The sequence below is a fragment of the Triticum aestivum genome, chromosome 2D (assembly GCF_018294505.1).
Source record: "Triticum aestivum cultivar Chinese Spring chromosome 2D, IWGSC CS RefSeq v2.1, whole genome shotgun sequence".
NCBI classification, from domain to species: domain Eukaryota; kingdom Viridiplantae; phylum Streptophyta; class Magnoliopsida; order Poales; family Poaceae; genus Triticum; species Triticum aestivum.
In genome coordinates, this window is record NC_057799.1 from 604614868 (window position 1) to 604634400 (window position 19533).

Sequence of the window (19533 nt, forward strand, 5' to 3'; positions counted from 1 at the left end):
CGCTCGGGGTAGGGGGCGACGGCGGCGAAGGGCGGGGCAGGGCGACGGCGACGACGGGAACGGGCCGGGGCGGCGCGCGTCGGGGCAGGGGCGCGGCTGACGGCGAGGGCGCGGGCAATAGCGACGGCGACGATGGGCACGGGCGACGGCGACGGCGGGGCCGGCGGGCGGCGTCGGGGCAGCCTGGCGGCGTCGGGGCGGCGGGCGGCGTCGGGGCAGCCTGGCGGCGTCGGCGTCGTCGGGGCAAACTGCAGATGAACTCTGAAAAATTTCCTAAGTGTTTGCTTATATAGCAAAGCCTTTAGTCCCGGTTCGTGGCACCAACCGGGACTAACGGTAGGCATTAGTCCCGGTTGGTGCCACCAACCGGGACCAAAGCCCTCTTTTCAGCAGCGCAAAGGGCGGGAAGCGGCGGCCTTTGGTCCCGGTTGGTGGCACCAACCGGGACTAAAGGGGGGCATTGGTCCCGGTTGGTGCCACGAACCGATACCAATGCACCCCTTTAGTCCCGGTTGGTGGCACCAACCGGGACCAAAGGCCTCTTGCTGCCCGCGTCGCGGCCAAAAGTTTAGTCCCACCTCGCTAGTTGAGAGGGGCTCGGAGTGGTTTATAAGCGTTTATAAGCCCCGTTGCGGCTGTTGTCTCGAACTCCTCTGTATACAGGCTTCTGGGCCTAACTTTGGCGCGCTGCCCGTTGAGCCCTCTAGCCCTTCTGGGCCTGTATTTGCAAACCCGAGGGTTGGAAGGCCCAGCGGGCAGCACCCCAACAATTTTTTTTGCTGTATTTAGTTTTTTGTTTTCTTTTTTGCTTTATTTATTTTGTATTGTTTCTACTTACAACAAAAAACTTATTTATTTTATTTTATTTTGTTTCTAATTACTTATTTATTTTACTTTATGATAATTCTTTTTGCTATTAAAGTTTCTATCAAAAAAAGTTCTTTATGAAAATTCTTTTTGCTGTATTTAGTTTTTTGTTTTCTTTTTTGCTTTATTTATTTTGTTTTGTTTCTACTTACAACAAAACACTTATTTTTTTTTATTTTTTTTTCTAATTACTTATTTATTTTACTTTATGATAATTCTTTTTGCTATTAAAGTTTCTATCAAAAAAAGTTCTTTATGAAAATTCTTTTTGCTGTATTTAGTTTTTTGTTTTCTTTTTTGCTTTATTTATTTTGTTTTGTTTCTACTTACAACAAAAAACTTATTTATTTTATTTTATTATGTTTCTAATTACTTATTTATTTTACTTTATGATAATTCTTTTTGCTATTAAAGTTTCTATCAAAAAAAGTTCTTTATGAAAATTCTTTTTGCTTTTAATGATTTTGAACAGAAAATACTTCGATAATTTTAGTTGCATCAATTTTATATGATTTTAGTTTCAATAATACTAGAGGTTTCTTATAATGTTTTGAACAGAAAATACTTTTTTAATTTTAGTTTCATAAATTTTATTAAAGTTTATTTTATTTTGTCGGAACACAAGAAGTCCGGAGTTGTAATAAGTTATAAAATAAAAAAGAGGCGCAATGCTCGTTGATTTGCTTCAAGCCTTTCGGAATAGTGTAGACTGCACTGCACATAGCTCCATGCAGTCTACCTTATTCCTCAAGGCTTGAAGCTAAGCAACGTGAGCATTGCGCCTCTTCTTCATCGTCTCTGCACTCAGGGCTTATAAACCGCTCCTAGTGCCTCTCAGCTAGCGAGGTGGGACTAAAAAACTGCTTAGTAAGAAACTCTAGTACCGGTTCGTGCCACGAACCGGTACTAAAGGTGCTCGTGGTGTTGGGAATCGTAGCATAATTTTAAAATTTTCCTACGCTCACCAAGATGCATCTATGGAGTCTACTAGCAACGAGGGGAAAGGAGTGCATCTACATACCCTTGTAGATCGCGAGCGGAAGCGTTCCAATGAACTTGGATGACGGAGTCGTACTCGCCGTGATCCAAATCACCGATGACCGAGTGCCGAACGGACGGCACCTCCGCGTTCAACACACGTACGGTGCAGCGACGTCTCCTCCTTCTTGATCCAGCAAGGGGGAAGGAGAGGTTGATGGAGATCCAGCAGCACGACGGCGTGGTGGTGGATGTAGCGGGTCTCGGCAGGGCTTCGCCGAGCTTCTGCGAGACGGAGAGGTGTAACAGGGGGAGAGGGAGGCGCCCAAGGCTGTGTGTTGCTGCCCTTCCTCCCCCCCTTTATATAGGCCCCCTGGGGGGGCGCCGGCCCTAGAGATGGGATCTCAAGGGGGGGGGGCGGCGGCCAAAGGGGGAAAGGGGTTGCCTTGCCTCCCAAGGCAAGGGGGAAGTCCCCCCACCCTAGGGTTCCCAACCCTAGGCGCATGGGGGGGCGCCCAGCCCACTAGGGGCTGGTTCCCTTCCACTTTCAGCCCATGGGCCCCTCCGGGATAGGTGGCCCCACCCGGTGGACCCCCGGGACCCTTCCGGTGGTCCCGGTACAATACCGGTAACCCCCGAAACTTTCCCGGTGGCAGAAACTGGACTTCCTATATATAATTCTTCACCTCCGGACCATTCCGGAACCTCTCGTGACATCTGGGATCTCATCCGGGACTCCGAACAACTTTCGAGTTTCCGCATACATATATCTCTACAACCCTAGCGTCACCGAACCTTAAGTGTGTAGACCCTACGGGTTCGGGAGACATGCAGACATGACCGAGACGCCTCTCCGGTCAATAACCAACAGCGGGATCTGGATACCCATGTTGGCTCCCACATGTTCCACGATGATCTCATCGGATGAACCACGATGTCGAGGATTCAATCAATCCCGTATACAATTCCCTTTGTCAATCGGTATGTTACTGGCCCGAGATTCGATCGTCGGTATCCCAATACCTTGTTCAATCTCGTTACCGGCAAGTCTCTTTACTCGTACCGCAATGCATGATCCCGTGACTAACGCCTTAGTCACATTGAGCTCATTATGATGATGCATTACCGAGTGGGCCCAGAGATACCTCTCCGTCACACGGAGTGACAAATCCCAGTCTCGATCCGTGCCAACCCAACAGACACTTTCGGAGATACCCGTAGTGCACCTTTATAGTCACCCAGTTACGTTGTGACGTTTGGCACACCCAAAGCACTCCTACGGTATCCGTGAGTTGCACGATCTCATGGTCTAAGGAAAAGATACTTGACATTGGAAAAGCTCTAGCAAACGAAACTACACGATCTTTATGCTATGCTTAGGATTGGGTCTTGTCCATCACATCATTCTCCTAATGATGTGATCCCGTTATCAATGACATCCAATGCCCATAGTCAGGAAACCATGACTATCTGTTGATCAACGAGCTAGTCAACTAGAGGCTTACTAGGGACACGTTGTGGTCTATGTATTCACACATGTATTACGATTTCCGGACAATACAATTATAGCATGAACAATAGACGATTATCATGAACAAAGAAATATAATAATAACCATTTATTATTGCCTCTAGGGCATATTTCCAACAGTCTCCCACTTGCACTAGAGTCAATAATCTAGTTACATTGTGATGAATCGAACACCCATTGGCCATTGCGTCCTGGTGTTGATCATGTTTTGCCCTAGGGAGAGGTTTACTCAACGGATCTGCTACATTCAGGTCCGTATGTACTTTACAAATATCTATGTCTCCATTTTGAACACTTTCACGAATGGAGTTGAAGCGACGTTTGATATGCCTGGTCTTCCTGTGAAACCTGGGCTCCTTCGCAAGGGCAATAGCTCCAGTGTTGTCACAGAAGAGAGTCATCGGGCCCGACACATTGGGAATCACCCCTAGGTCGGTAATGAACTCCTTCATCCAGACTGCTTCATGCGCTGCCTCCGAGGCTGCCATGTACTCCGCTTCACATGTAGATCCCGCCACGACGCTTTGCTTGCAACTGCACCAGCTTACTGCTCCTCCATTCAAAATATACACGTATCCGGTTTGTGACTTCGAGTCATCCAGATCTGTGTCGAAGCTAGCGTCGACGTAACCCTTTACGACGAGCTCTTCGTCACCTCCATAAACGAGAAACATATCCTTAGTCCTTTTCAGGTACTTTAGGATATTCTTGACCGCTGTCCAGTGTTCCATGCCGGGATTACTTTGGTACCTTCCTACCAAACTTACGGCAAGGTTTACATCAGGTCTGGTACACAGCATGGCATACATAATAGACCCTATGGCTGAGGCATAGGGGATGACACTCATCTTTTCTATATCTTCTGCCGTGGTCGGGCATTGAGCCGTGCTCAATTGCACACCTTGCAATACAGGCAAGAACCCCTTCTTGGACTGATCCATATTGAACTTCTTCAATATCTTGTCAAGGTATGTACTCTGTGAAAGACCAATGAGGCGTCTTGATCTATCTCTATAGATTTTGATGCCTAATATATAAGCAGCTTCTCCAAGGTCCTTCATTGAAAAACACTTATTCAAATAGGCCTTTATACTTTCCAAGAATTCTATATCATTTCCCATCAATAATATGTCATCCACATATAATAAGAGAAATGCTACAGAGCTCCCACTCACTTTCTTGTAAACACAGGCTTCTCCATAAGTCTGTGTAAACCCAAACGCTTTGATCATCTCATCAAAGCGAATGTTCCAACTCCGAGATGCTTGCACCAGCCCATAGATTGAGCGCTGGAGCTTGCATACTTTGTTAGCATTCTTAGGATCGACAAAACCTTCCGGCTGCATCATATACAACTCTTCCTTAAGGAAGCCGTTAAGGAATGCCGTTTTGACGTCCATCTGCCATATCTCATAATCATAGTATGCGGCAATTGCTAACATGATTCGGACGGACTTCAGCTTCGCTACGGGTGAGAAAGTCTCATCGTAGTCAACCCCTTGAACTTGTCGATAACCCTTAGCGACAAGTCGAGCCTTATAGATGGTCACATTACCATCCGCGTCCGTCTTCTTCTTAAAGATCCATTTGTTTTCTATGGCTCGCCGATCATCGGGCAAGTCAGTCAAAGTCCATACTTCGTTTTCATACATGGATCCTATCTCGGATTTCATGGCTTCTAGCCATTTGTCGGAATCCGGGCCCGCCATCGCTTCTTCATAGTTCGAAGGTTCACCGTTGTCTAACAACATGATTTCCAGGACAGGGTTGCCGTACCACTCTGGTGCGGAACGTGTCCTTGTGGACCTACGAAGTTCAGTGGCAACTTGATCCGAAGCTTCATGATCATCATCATTAACTTCCTCCCCAGTCGGTGTAGGCACCACAGGAACATTTTCCCGCGCTGCGCTACTTTCCGGTTCGGAAGGGGTGACTATCACCTCATCAAGTTCCACTTTCCTCCCACTCAATTCTTTCGAGAGAAACTCCTTCTCCAGAAAGGACCCGTTCTTGGCAACGAAGATCTTGCCTTCGGATCTGAGGTAGAAGGTATACCCAATAGTTTCCTTAGGGTATCCTATGAAGACGCATTTTTCCGACTTGGGTTCGAGCTTTTCAGGTTGAAGTTTCTTGACATAAGCATCGCATCCCCAAACTTTTAGAAACGACAGCTTAGGTTTCTTCCCAAACCATAATTCATACGGTGTCGTCTCAACGGATTTCGACGGAGCCCTATTTAAAGTGAATGCGGCAGTCTCTAAAGCATAGCCCCAAAATGAGAGCGGTAAATCGGTAAGAGACATCATAGATCGCACCATATCCAATAGAGTGCGATTACGACGTTCGGACACACCATTTCTCTGAGGTGTTCCAGGCGGCGTGAGTTGTGAAACTATTCCACATTTCCTTAAGTGTGCACCAAACTCGTGACTTAAATATTCTCCACCACGATCTGATCGTAAGAATTTTATTCTCCTGTCACGTTGATTCTCAACCTCACTCTGAAATTCCTTGAACTTTTCAAAGGTTTCAGACTTGTGTTTCATTAGGTAGACATACCCATATCTACTTAAGTCATCAGTGAGAGTGAGAACATAACGATATCCTCCGCGAGCCTCAACACTCATTGGACCGCACACATCGGTATGTATGATTTCCAATAAGTTGGTTGCTCGCTCCATTGTTCCGGAGAACGGAGTCTTGGTCATCTTACCCATGAGGCATGGTTCGCACGTGTCAAATGATTCGTAATCAAGAGACTCCAAAAGTCCATCTGCATGGAGCTTCTTCATGCGCTTGACACCAATGTGACCAAGGCGGCAGTGCCACAAGTATGTGGGACTATCGTTATCAACTTTACATCTTTTGGTATTCACACTATGAACATGTGTAACATCACGTTCGAGATTCATCAAAAATAAACCATTGACCAGCGGGGCATGACCATAAAACATATCTCTCAAATAAATAGAACAACCATTATTCTCGGATTTAAATGAGTAGCCATCTCGAATTAAACGAGATCCAGATACAATGTTCATGCTCAAAGCTGGCACTAAATAACAATTATTGAGGTTTAAAACTAATCCCGTAGGGTAGATGCAGAGGTAGCGTGCCGACGGCGATCACATCGACCTTGGAACCATTCCCGACGCGCATCGTCACCTCGTCCTTCGCCAGTCTCCGTTTATTCCGTAGTTCCTGTTTTGAGTTACAAATATGAGCAACCGCACCGGTATCAAATACCCAGGAGCTACTACGAGTACTGGTAAGGTACACATCAATTACATGTATATCACATATACCTTTGGTGTTGCCGGCCTTCTTCTTGTCCGCTAAGTATTTGGGGCAGTTCCGCTTCCAGTGACCACTTCCCTTGCAATAAAAGCACTCAGTTTCAGGCTTGGGTCCATTCTTTGACTTCTTCCCGGCAACTGGCTTACCGGGCGCGGCAACTCCCTTGCCGTCCTTCTTGAAGTTCTTCTTACCCTTGCCCTTCTTGAACTTAGTGGTTTTATTCACCATCAACACTTGATGTTCTTTTCTGATCTCCCCTTCCGCTGATTTCAGCATTGAATATACCTCGGGAATGGTCTTTTCCATCCCCTGCATATTGTAGTTCATCACAAAGCTCTTGTAGCTTGGTGGAAGCGACTGGAGGATTCTGTCAATGACCGCGTCATCCGGGAGATTAACTCCCAGCTGAGACAAGCGGTTGTGCAACCCAGACATTCTGAGTATGTGCTCACTAACAGAACTGTTCTCCTCCATTTTACAGCTGAAGAACTTGTCGGAGACATCATATCTCTCGACCCGGGCATGAGCTTGAAAAACCAGTTTCAGCTCCTCGAACATCTCATATGCTCCATGTTTCTCAAAACGCTTTTGGAGACCCGGTTCTAAGCTGTAAAGCATGCCGCACTGAACGAGGGAGTAATCATCAGCACGTGATTGCCAAGCGTTCATAACGTCTTGGTTCTGTGGGATTGGTGCATCACCTAGCGGTGCTTCTAAGACATAATCTTTCTTGGCTACTATGAGGATGAGCCTCAGGTTCCGGACCCAGTCCGTATAGTTGCTGCCATCATCTTTCAGCTTGGTTTTCTCTAGGAACGCGTTGAAATTGAGGACAACGTTGGCCATTTGATCTACAAGACATAGTGTAAAGATTTTAGACTAAGTTCATGATAATTAAGTTCATCTAATCAAATTATTTAATGAACTCCCACTCAGATAGACATCCCTCTAGTCATCTAAGTGAAACATGATCCGAGTTAACTAGGCCGTGTCCGATCATCACGTGAGACGGACTAGTCAAGATCGGTGAACATCTCCATGTTGATCGTATCTTCTATACGACTCATGCTCGACCTTTCGGTCCTCCGTGTTCCGAGGCCATGTCTGTACATGCTAGGCTCGTCAAGTCAACCTAAGTGTATTGCGTGTGTTCCGAGGCCATGTCTGTACATGCTAGGCTCGTCAACACCCGTTGTATTCGAACGTTAGAATCTATCACACCCGATCATCACGTGGTGCTTCGAAACAACGAACCTTCGCAACGGTGCACAGTTAGGGTGAACACTTTCTTGAAATTATTATAAGGGATCATCTTACTTACTACCGTCGTTCTAAGCAAATAAGATGCAAAAACATGATAAACATCACATGCAATCAAATAGTGACATGATATGGCCAATATCATTATGCTCCTTTGATCTCCATCTTCGGGGCACCATGATCATCTTCGTCACCGGCATGACACCATGATCTCCATCATCATGATCTCCATCATTGTGTCTTCATGAAGTCGTCACGCCAACGATTACTTCTACTTCTATGGCTAACGCGTTTAGCAACAAAGTAAAGTAATTTACATGGCGTTATTCAATGACACGCAGGTCATGCAAAATAATAAAGACAACTCCTATGGCTCCTGCCGGTTGTCATACTCATCGACATGCAAGTCGTGATTCCTATTACAAGAATATGATCAATCTCATACATCACATATATCATTCATCACATCTTCTGGCCATATCACATCACATAGCACTTGCTGCAAAAACAAGTTAGACGTCCTCTAATTGTTGTTGCAAGTTTTTACGTGGTTTGTAGGTTTCTAGCAAGAACGTTTCTTACCTACGTATGACCACAACGTGATTTGCCAATTTCTATTTACCCTTCATAAGGACCCTTTTCATCGAATCCGTTCCGACTAAAGTAGGAGAGACAGACACCCGCTAGCCACCTTATGCAACTAGTGCATGTCAGTCGGTGGAACCTGTCTCACGTAAGCGTACGTGTAAGGTCGGTCCGGGCCGCTTCATCCTACAATGCCGCCGAAACAAGAAACGACTAGTAGCGGCAAGAAGAATTGGCAAACTCAACGCCCACAACTTCTTTGTGTTCTACTCGTGCATAGTAACTACGCATAGGCCTGGCTCATGATGCCACTGTTGGGAATCGTAGCATAATTTTAAAATTTTCCTACGCTCACCAAGATGCATCTATGGAGTCTACTAGCAACGAGGGGAAAGGAGTGCATCTACATACCCTTGTAGATCGCGAGCGGAAGCGTTCCAATGAACGTGGATGACGGAGTCGTACTCGCCGTGATCCAAATCACCGATGACCGAGTGCCGAACGGACGGCACCTCCGCGTTCAACACACGTACGGTGCAGCGACGACGTCTCCTCCTTCTTGATCCAGCAAGGGGGAAGGAGAGGTTGATGGAGATCCAGCAGCACGACGGCGTGGTGGTGGATGTAGCGGGTCTCGGCAGGGCTTCGCCGAGCTTCTGCGAGACGGAGAGGTGTAACAGGGGAGAGGGAGGCGCCCAAGGCTGTGTGTTGCTGCCCTCCCTCCCCCCCTTTATATAGGCCCCCTGGGGGGGCGCCGGCCCTAGAGATGGGATCTCAAGGGGGGGCGGCGGCCAAAGGGGGAAAGGGGTTGCCTTGCCCCCCAAGGCAAGGGGGAAGTCCCCCCACCCTAGGGTTCCCAACCCTAGGCGCATGGGGGGAGGCCCATGGGGGGCGCCCAGCCCACTAGGGGCTGGTTCCCTTCCACTTTCAGCCCATGGGGCCCTCCGGGATAGGTGGCCCCACCCGGTGGACCCCCGGGACCCTTCCGGTGGTCCCGGTACAATACCGGTAACCCCCGAAACTTTCCCGGTGGCCGAAACTGGACTTCCTATATATAATTCTTCACCTCCGGACCATTCCGGAACCTCTCGTGACGTCCGGGATCTCATCCGGGACTCCGAACAACTTTCGGGTTTCCGCATACATATATCTCTACAACCCTAGCGTCACCGAACCTTAAGTGTGTAGACCCTACGGGTTCGGGAGACATGCAGACATGACCGAGACGCCTCTCCGGTCAATAACCAACAGCGGGATCTGGATACCCATGTTGGCTCCCACATGTTCCACGATGATCTCATCGGATGAACCACGGTGTCGAGGATTCAATCAATCCCGTATACAATTCCCTTTGTCAATCGGTATGTTACTTGCCCGAGATTCGATCGTCGGTATCCCAATACCTTGTTCAATCTCGTTACCGGCAAGTCTCTTTACTCGTACCGCAATGCATGATCCCGTGACTAACGCCTTAGTCACATTGAGCTCATTATGATGATGCATTACCGAGTGGGCCCAGAGATACCTCTCCGTCACACGGAGTGACAAATCCCAGTCTCGATCCGTGCCAACCCAACAGACACTTTCGGAGATACCCGTAGTGCACCTTTATAGTCACCCAGTTACGTTGTGACGTTTGGCACACCCAAAGCACTCCTACGGTATCCGGGAGTTGCACGATCTCATGGTCTAAGGAAAAGATACTTGACATTGGAAAAGCTCTAGCAAACGAAACTACACGATCTTTATGCTATGCTTAGGATTGGGTCTTGTCCATCACATCATTCTCCTAATGATGTGATCCCGTTATCAATGACATCCAATGCCCATAGTCAGGAAACCATGACTATCTGTTGATCAACGAGCTAGTCAACTAGAGGCTTACTAGGGACACGTTGTGGTCTATGTATTCACACATGTATTACGATTTCCGGACAATACAATTATAGCATGAACAATAGACGATTATCATGAACAAAGAAATATAATAATAACCATTTATTATTGCCTCTAGGGCATATTTCCAACACGTGGGGCCACAGCCTCATTAGTACCGGTTTGTGGCACCAACCGGGACCAAAGGGTGGAATTGGTCTCGGTTCGTGCCACCAACCGGGACCAATGGCCTTGCACAGCGGCGTGGTAGTGGGAGTTTAGTCCCACCTCGCCAGCTGAGAGAGAGCCGCACCTTTTTATAAGGTGTGGTGCGCCTGAGCTGTCGAGCTCCTCTCTAAAGCAGGCTTACGGGCCTAACCTCTCTGTACATGCCTGTGGGCCTACTGGGCCTTCTGCGGGCCTGAATCCTGGCCCATGGATGGGTTTCTAATCGTATTCAGGCCGTGGTGGCCCAGTAGGTGGCATAATTTTTAATTTTTGGCCTGCTATTTTTCATGCATTTACTAATTATTTTGAGCTATAAGACCCTAAAATTGAAAAGCATTTCAAATGAACTCTAAAAAGGTTGAAAGTTGGCATGGTATCATCATTTCATCCACATAGCATGTGCAAGAAAGTTGAGAGGGTTACGGCAAAAACTAGATGCACTTCGTGTACAAAACGGACAATGGTATCATACTCGTGTGTTACAAAGTTGGCATGGTATCATCATAATAGTTGCGGGAGAAAGTCTTCACTTTTTCTTCGCTTGTGTCATTTGCTTATTGCGCCGTAACCATGGATAATCTTCATCGTTTATCAGGATGCTTGGGTCAGCCTTGACTTTGAAGGGAGGAATTTCATGAAACTTTTCATAATCTTCAGACATGTCTGTCTTGCCCTTCACTCCCACAATGTCCCTTTTTCCTGAAAGAACTATGTGGCGCTTTGGCTCATCGTATGATGTATTCGCTTCCTTATCTTTTCTTTTTCTCGGTCTGGTAGACATGTCCTTCACATAGATAACCTGTGCCACATCATTGGCTAGGACGAACGGTTCGTCAGTGTACCCAAGATTGTTCAGATCCACTGTTGTCATTCCGTACTGTGGGTCTACCTGTACCCCGCCTCCTGACAGATTGACCCATTTGCACTTAAACAAAGGGACCTTAAAATCATGTCCGTAGTCAAGTTCCCATATGTCCATTATGTAACCATAATATGTGTCCTTTCCCCTCTCGGTTGCTGCATCAAAGCGGACACCGCTGTTTTGGTTGGTGCTCTTCTGATCTTGGGCGATCGTGTAAAATGTATTCCCATTTATCTCGTATCCTTTGTAAGTCAATACAGTCGAAGATGGTCCCCTGGACAACGAGTACAACTCATCAAAAACAGTGGTGTCACCTCTGAGACGTGTTTCCAACCAACTGCTGAAAGTCCTGATGTGTTCACATGTAATCCAGTCGTCACACTGCTCCGGGTGTTTGGAGCACAGACTGTTCTTGTGTTCATCGACATACGGGGTCACCAAGGTAGAGTTCTGTAGAACTGTGTAGTGTGCTTGAGACCAAGAATATCCGTCCCTGCATATTATTGAGTCCCCTCCAAGCATGCCTTTTCCAGTCAGTCTCCCCTCATACCGCGATTTAGGGAGACCTATCTTCTTAAGGCCAGGAATGAAGTCAACACAAAACCCAATGACATCCTCTGTTTAATGGCCCATGGAGATGCTTCCTTCTGGCCTAGCGCAGTTACGGACATATTTCTTTAGGACTCCCATGAACCTCTCAAAGGGGAACATATTGTGTAGAAATACGGGCCCCAGAATGACAATCTCGTCGACTAGATGAACTAGGACGTGCGTCATGATATTGAAGAAGGATGGTGGGAACACCAGCTCGAAACTGACAAGACATTGCGCCACATCACTCCTTAGCCTTGGTATGATTTCTGGATCGATCACCTTCTCAGAGATTGCATTGAGGAATGCACATAGCTTCACAATGGCTAATCGGACGTTTTTCGGTAGAAGCCCCCTCAATGCAACCGAAAGCAGTTGCGTCATAATCACGTGGCAGTCATGAGACTTTAGGTTCTGGAACTTTTTCTCTGGCATATTTATTATTCCCTTTATATTCGACGAGAAGCCAGTCGGGACCTTCATACTGAGCAGGCATTCAAAGAAGATTTCTTTCTCTTCTTTCGTAAGAGCGTAGCTGGCAGGACCTTCATACTGCTTCGGAGGCATGTCGTCTTTTTCGTGCAAACGTTGCAGGTCCTCCCGTGCCTCAGGTGTATCTTTTGTCTTCCCATACACGCCCAAGAAGCCTAGCAGGTTCACGCAAAGGTTCTTCGTCACGTGCATCACGTCGATTGAAGAGCGGACCTCTAGCTCTTTCCAGTAGGGTAGGTCCCAAAATATAGATTTCTTCTTCCACATGGGTGCGTGTCCCTCAGCGTCATTCGGAACAGCTAGTCCGCCGGGACCCTTTCCAAAGATTACGTGTAAATCATTGACCATAGCAAGTACGTGATCACCGGTACGCATGGCGGGCTTCTTCCGGTGATCTGCCTTCGCCTTTGAAATGCTTGCCTTTCTTTCGACATTGATGGTTGGTCGGAAGAAATCGACGATGGCCCAGGTACACATTCTTCCTGCATTTGTCCAGGTATATACTTTCAGTGTCATCTAAACAGTGCGTGCATGCGTGGTATCCCTTGTTTGTCTGTCCTGAAAGGTTACTGAGAGCGGGCCAATCGTTGATGGTTACAAACAGCAACGCGTGCAGGTTAAATTCCTCCTGTTTGTGCTCATCCCACGTACGTACACCGTTTCCATTCCAGAGCTGTACAAGTTCTTCAACTAATGGCCTTAGGTACACATCAATGTCGTTGTCGGGTTGCTTAGGGCCTTGGCTGAGAACTGGCATCATAATGAACTTCCGCTTCATGCACATCCAAGGAGGAAGGTTATACATACATAGAGTCACGGGCCAGGTGCTGTGATTGCTGCTCTGCTCCCCGAAAGGATTAATGCCATCCGCGCTTAAACCAAACCATACGTTCCTTGGGTCAGCTGCAAACTCAGCCCAGTACTTTCTCTCGATTTTTCTCCACTGCGACCCGTCAGCGGGTGCTCCCAACTTCCCGTCTTTCTTACGGTCCTCACTGTGCCATCGCATCAACTTGGCATGCTCTTCGTTTCTGAACAGACGTTTCAACCGTGGTATTATAGGAGCATACCACATCACCTTCGCAGGAACCCTCTTCCTGGGGGGCTGGCCTTCAACATCACCAGGGTCATCTCGTCTGATCTTATACCGCAATGCACCGTATACCGGGCATGCGTTCAGATCCTTGTACGCACCGCGGTAGAGGATGCAGTCATTAGGGCATGCATGTATCTTCTGCACCTCCAATCCTAGTAGGCATACGACCTTCTTTGCTGCGTATGTACTATCGGGCAATTCGTTATCCTTTGGAAGCTTCTTCTTCAATATTTTCAATAGCTTCTCAAATCCTTTGTCAGGCACAGCATTCTCTGCTTTCCACTGCAGCAATTCCAGTACGGTACCGAGCTTTGTGTTGCCATCTTCGCAATTGGGGTACAACCCTTTTTTGTGATCCTCTAACATGCGGTCGAACTTCAGCTTCTCCTTTTGACTTTCGCATTGCGTCCTTGCATCGACAATGACCCGGCGGAGATCATCATCATCGGGCACTGGTTCCTCTTGATCTTCAGCAGCTTCCCCCCTTGCAGCATCATTGGGCACATCATCTGGTTCCTCTTGATCTTCAGCAGCTTCCCCCGTTGCAGCATCACCGTATTCAGGGGGCACATAGTTGTCATCGTCCTCTTCTTCTTCGCCGTCTTCCATCATAACCCCTATTTCTCCGTGCCTCGTCCAAACATTATAGTGTGGCATGAAACCCTTGTAAAGCAGGTGGGTGTGAAGGATTTTCCGGTCAGAGTAAGACTTCGTATTCCCACATATAGGGCATGGACAACACATAAAACCATTCTGCTTGTTTGCCTCAGCCACTTCGAGAAAATCATGCACGCCCTTAATGTACTCGGAGGTGTGTCTGTCACCGTACATCCATTGCCGGTTCATCTGCGTGCATTATATATAATTAAGTGTGTCAAAAACCATTACAGAACATCATGAATAGATAATTAAGTGACCAAATTAATAGAAGTTCATCATCACATTAAAACCAAAGTACATACATAGTTCTCATCTAACAACATATATATAGCTCTCCAGAGCATCTAATTAATTAAACCATACATTGAAACTATGTAAAACATTTCAATGCGAAAACAAATGCGATCATAATCGCAACCAAGGTAACAATTGATCCAACGGCATAATGATACCAAGCCTCGGTATGAATGGCATATTTTCTAATCTTTCTAATCTTCAAGCGCATTGCATCCATCTTGATCTTGTGATCATCGACGACATCCGCAACATGCAACTCCAATATCATCTTCTCCTCCTCAATTTTTTTATTTTTTCCTTCAAGTAATTGTTTTCTTCTTCAACTAAATTTAACCTCTCGACAATAGGGTCGGTTAGAATTTCCGGTTCAACCACCTCCTAGATAAATAAAATCTATGTCACGTTGGTCGGCATATTTGTCATAAACAATAAATGAACCAAATAGTTATAAAAAGATAATATATACCACATCCGAATCATAGACAGGACGAGGGCCGACGGGGGCGGATACCAAAACCATCGCACTATGTAATAAGAAGGAATAATAAAAGTAACAAAATTAGACAAGTATCTATCTAAAGTAAGAATTTTTTTCCTTTCAAAAAGAAGATAAGAACAAGAGGCTCACCACGGTGGTGCTGGCGACGAGATCGGCGCGGGCGATCGACGGCGGTGAAGATGGGGATGGGAAGTGACGGACCGCTAAACCTAGACAAATCTCGGGGGAAATGGAGCTCGGAGGTCGAGTTTCGAGAGGAGAAAGATTAACTAGTGTGGCTCAGACATTTCATCGAACACCTCATGTGCATAGGAGGTGAGCTAGAGCACCCAAATGCCCTCCCCTCGCCGGCCAGAAAAAACAGAGCACTGTGGAGTGCTCTGCTGTGGCGATGGGGTATATATAGGGAACTCATTGGTCCCGGTTCGTGGAACCAACCGGGACTAAAGGCCTTTGGTCCCGGTTGGTGCCACGAACCGGTACCAATGCCCCTTTAGTCCCGGTTGGTGGCACCAACCGGGACCAAAGGCCTTGTGCTGCCCCGCGTCAAAAGTTTAGTCCCACCTCGCTAGTTGAGAGGGCTCGAGAGTGGTTTATAAGCGCTGCTGCGCCCACCCTCTCGAGCTCCTCTCAACTCCAGTCTTTCGGGCCTAACCGTTCTCTTTGCCTGTGGGGCCTACTGGGCCTTCTGCGGGCCTGAATCCTGGCCCATGGATGGGTTTCAAGTCGTATTCAGGCCGTGGTGGCCAAGTAGGTGGCATAATTTTTTTTCTCTGTTTTTTGTTTTCTCTTTTGCTTTATTTGTTCTGTTTTGTTTCTACTTACAACAAAAAACTTATTTATTTTATTTCTAATTACTTATGTATTTTACTTTAATTATTTTACTTTTATTTATTTTACTGCAGCTATTTTTATCTATTTTACTGCTGCTATTTTTATTTAATTTATTAAGGTTTATTTATTTTAGTTACTATAGTTTATTTTATTTTATTTTATTAAGGTTTATTTATTTTATTAAGGTTTATTTATTTTATTAAGGTTTATTTATTTTATTTAATATAAAAAAATGAACATAGATGCGCCTATAGAGAAAATTCAACCTAAATTCATAATAAATTTCTATGAAATTCAAAGAAATTTACTGTGAATTTAGGTCAAATTCCCTGTATAAGGGCATCTATTTTCACTTTGAGAGGAGCTCAACAAGGCAGAGAGGGACGGGCTTATAAACTGGTGTGAGCGCCCTTCGGTTGGCGAGGTGGGACTAAACACTGGCCGCAACTAGGACCAGCCCTTTAGTCCCGGTTTGTGGTATGAACCGGGACTAAAGGGTGGTGGGCCAGGAGCGTGGCCCATTGGTCCCGGTTTGTCCCACCAACCGGGACCAAAGGGGCCGGACGAACCGGGACCAATGCCCCCACGAGGCCCGGCAGGCCCCTGGCCGCACGAACCGGGACCAATGCTCGCATTAGTCCCGGTTCGTGACTGAACCGGGACTAATGTGGATATTGCCCTGTGAGCAAAGCCCAGTTTTCTACTAGTGACTGGTCGATTTCCCTTTGAACTACAATTTTGGCCTTCTTGATGGCCACAACACGTTGATCAGATAAGATGCCCTTATACACGGTGCCATGCCCACCGCCGCCAAGGATCCGGTTATGGTCAAACTTGTTGGTTGCTTGCTCTAGCTCTTGTAAGCTGAAAATTTTCATCTTTTCAGCTATATCTTTGTTCGAAGAGATTAACTGTTGCAGAAGCAATCCATGGTTTTTCTTGAACAACTTCTGTCTGAACTTCTTGGCTCTTCGTTTCTTGAGTTTTTTTGTGACTTGGGCAACACCTAGGACTGAAGAAAGTAGGCCAAAACCAGCAGCAATTGCTATTATGGTAATTAGACCTGCAGAAAGCAAACGTAAGAATGATAAAACAGTATATGTTTTGTTCACTTCAAGAAATCAAGCTGCTGCATTAAATCTGTTTCAGACTACTCAACTATACCATAAAAATGTTTTGTTGGTATATAAATATCTACTAGACCATTCATATTGGAAGTACTTTATAGTCATTCTTTTATTTCTTTTTGTTATCCATGTCTGACTGATCTACGACCCTACTGATGCTTTGAGTTAGCATTAGAAATAACTAACTGTAAACTGAAGGATTAAGCAGTTAGGTCCTAGCAGCAGCAGTATTTAAAATTTAACTTTCTAGTAAAACATATCTGTATATTAGGCAAAGAACTAAACTCACAATAGTTGATGAACAAAACATGGACTTTTCTCTTTGTAATTGTCACCAACAAAAGCCTTATTGAGTGTGTTTTCCGTACTTGGTAAGTTGATGATTCTTTTCTTTGCTGAGCATCGGTATGTCCCTGGCATATTGATGCAGGTCCCATGGCAGGGATAAACACCTGGCTGTAGGCATTCGTTGATATCTGAAGGAAAAAAACACAGTTGGAATGCAGGGGGGTTTATAGATCGAATGGAAAAAACTAAGATAGCACACACGCATGTTCTGTCGTAACGTTATAACTACCGCAACTACGTAAATTAGAGCCCAGCAGAATCTACAAGTAACATACCTTGGCACCCATCAGTGATGTAAGGGGTTGCCCTCGTATCCTCGAATCTAGTATCAGAGTAGAGGATAGTAGTTGAATCTAGTATTGTTTTGTTTTGGCTAACATAGTGTACATAGGTTCTTACTGGTTGGCTGCGCCCCCTCCTTGAGTTGAATTCAAAGTCCTTTCCAAGATTCCAAGCAAGGAACCTCGAAACGACTACCAATAAACTGTAGTGACTAAAGTTGCAGGGCAGAATAATTGAAACGTGAAGGAATTTTTTTAGCAGGATAGCATGTTATATTGTGAAGATGAAATTTCATAGGGAAGACAGTCTTGGCCCTTTCTAGAACACGCAATTATCTTTGCAATTCCAAATTGCTAAAGTGATTGAACTGCCTCATTTTTCGAGTTTGACATAGCAGACCACATTTACTACATGGTGACTGAACTGGTTAATGTGATCTTCTTGTGTTACAATGGAACTTAATGGCTGAAATTAATTTTACTTTATACATTTTTCTTATCTATTAATTCACATGTTCTAATTTGACCCCCACCAAAATAGAACCTGTGAACCCTTCCTTTTTCTCTCGGAAGAGATTATAGGAATGATTTGCCTTTTAGAGATTATAGGAATGATTTGCTTACCATCAGAGCACAAACTCATGAGTTTTATACTCTCCCACACAAATATAGATATTAATTAGATACAGTAAGAAGTGTCAGCCACTGGATGAAAAATAGGCGGAGGTGAGTGTGTAGCGGTACCTTGGCATCCGTGACGCATGTAAGGATTGCCTTCGTATCCGTCCAAGCAACTGCACCTTATTGCAAATCCATTAACATAGGTAACGACGCTGTTCAAACTTAGGCATCTCCAGTGAGAGATATTAGGATCATAGAACACTATATCACGGTCACGCTCTTGTTCCAGCCACCAAATTAATACGGTGGGTACGGCTCCGGGGCTTAAACTTCCCCAATGGTGGTCATAAGAACCGAAGGTGTTATTAAGCATCACCCCCGCATTCCCGTTGAACCACTCGCGATCGACTATGAGCGTGGCTACTGACTCCGACGGTTGGTAACTGGCATCCGTATAGTCCAAATCCTTGAACGTCACCTGGTACACGGCCTCTCTATCGACCAAATCCTTGAACATCGTCTGGCAGCAGCCAACGCCCGAGCATGAGGTGAACTCCTCGGGGCCCTGATAACCATCGCACAGCGCGGCGCAGGCGCTGATGTGATTGGGAGCGCTGCCAAAAGGGTCAGGGCAACGAGGTAGCCGACGAAGTTGCATCCGATGGCCACGAATACGTTGTGCTCGGACGACAGAGCGAGCTGCTGCCCGCCGGTACCCGTTAGGCCGCTGACCCACGAGCCGTTGGAGTTGATGAAAGATGGCATCCGCGTGCTGTTTCTCATAGGGCCGGACCGCGTGGCAATCACGGTCTTGCTCTGCACATGAACCGTGCCATCCACCAGGGAGATGGCATCCACCTCCACGCCGTTGCCCAGGAGCAGCTTCGGAGGGTGGCGTGTCTCGTCGCAGGTGAGGTTGAAGCCCGCGTGGAAGCAGCCTTGCCGGAAGCCGAAAGGGTAGGGGACGATGACCCTGCCGCAGGCCTCCGGGCAGCCAGGCAAGGCTAGTGGGACAGCGGCGACTGTTGCCACGATGAGCTGAAGGGCCATCAGCGCTGGCACGACGAGCTTTGCTTGTGGCGTGCGAGATACAGGCTTACCGGAAGTTGCATGAGCACACATGCTGTTACTGTTTGGTTAGCTTGGCTTGGGAACTAGCTAGACAATGGTGATACTCGTACTAGTAATCGATCTCCTCTATAAGT

The 19533-nt window shown here is 46.4% G+C and overlaps 1 pseudogene; it reads right to left on the reverse strand.

Moving 5' to 3' along the window:
- Window positions 1-16550: 16550 nt before the first annotated feature.
- LOC123050338 (putative wall-associated receptor kinase-like 11) lies at window positions 16551-19533 on the reverse strand (annotated as a pseudogene).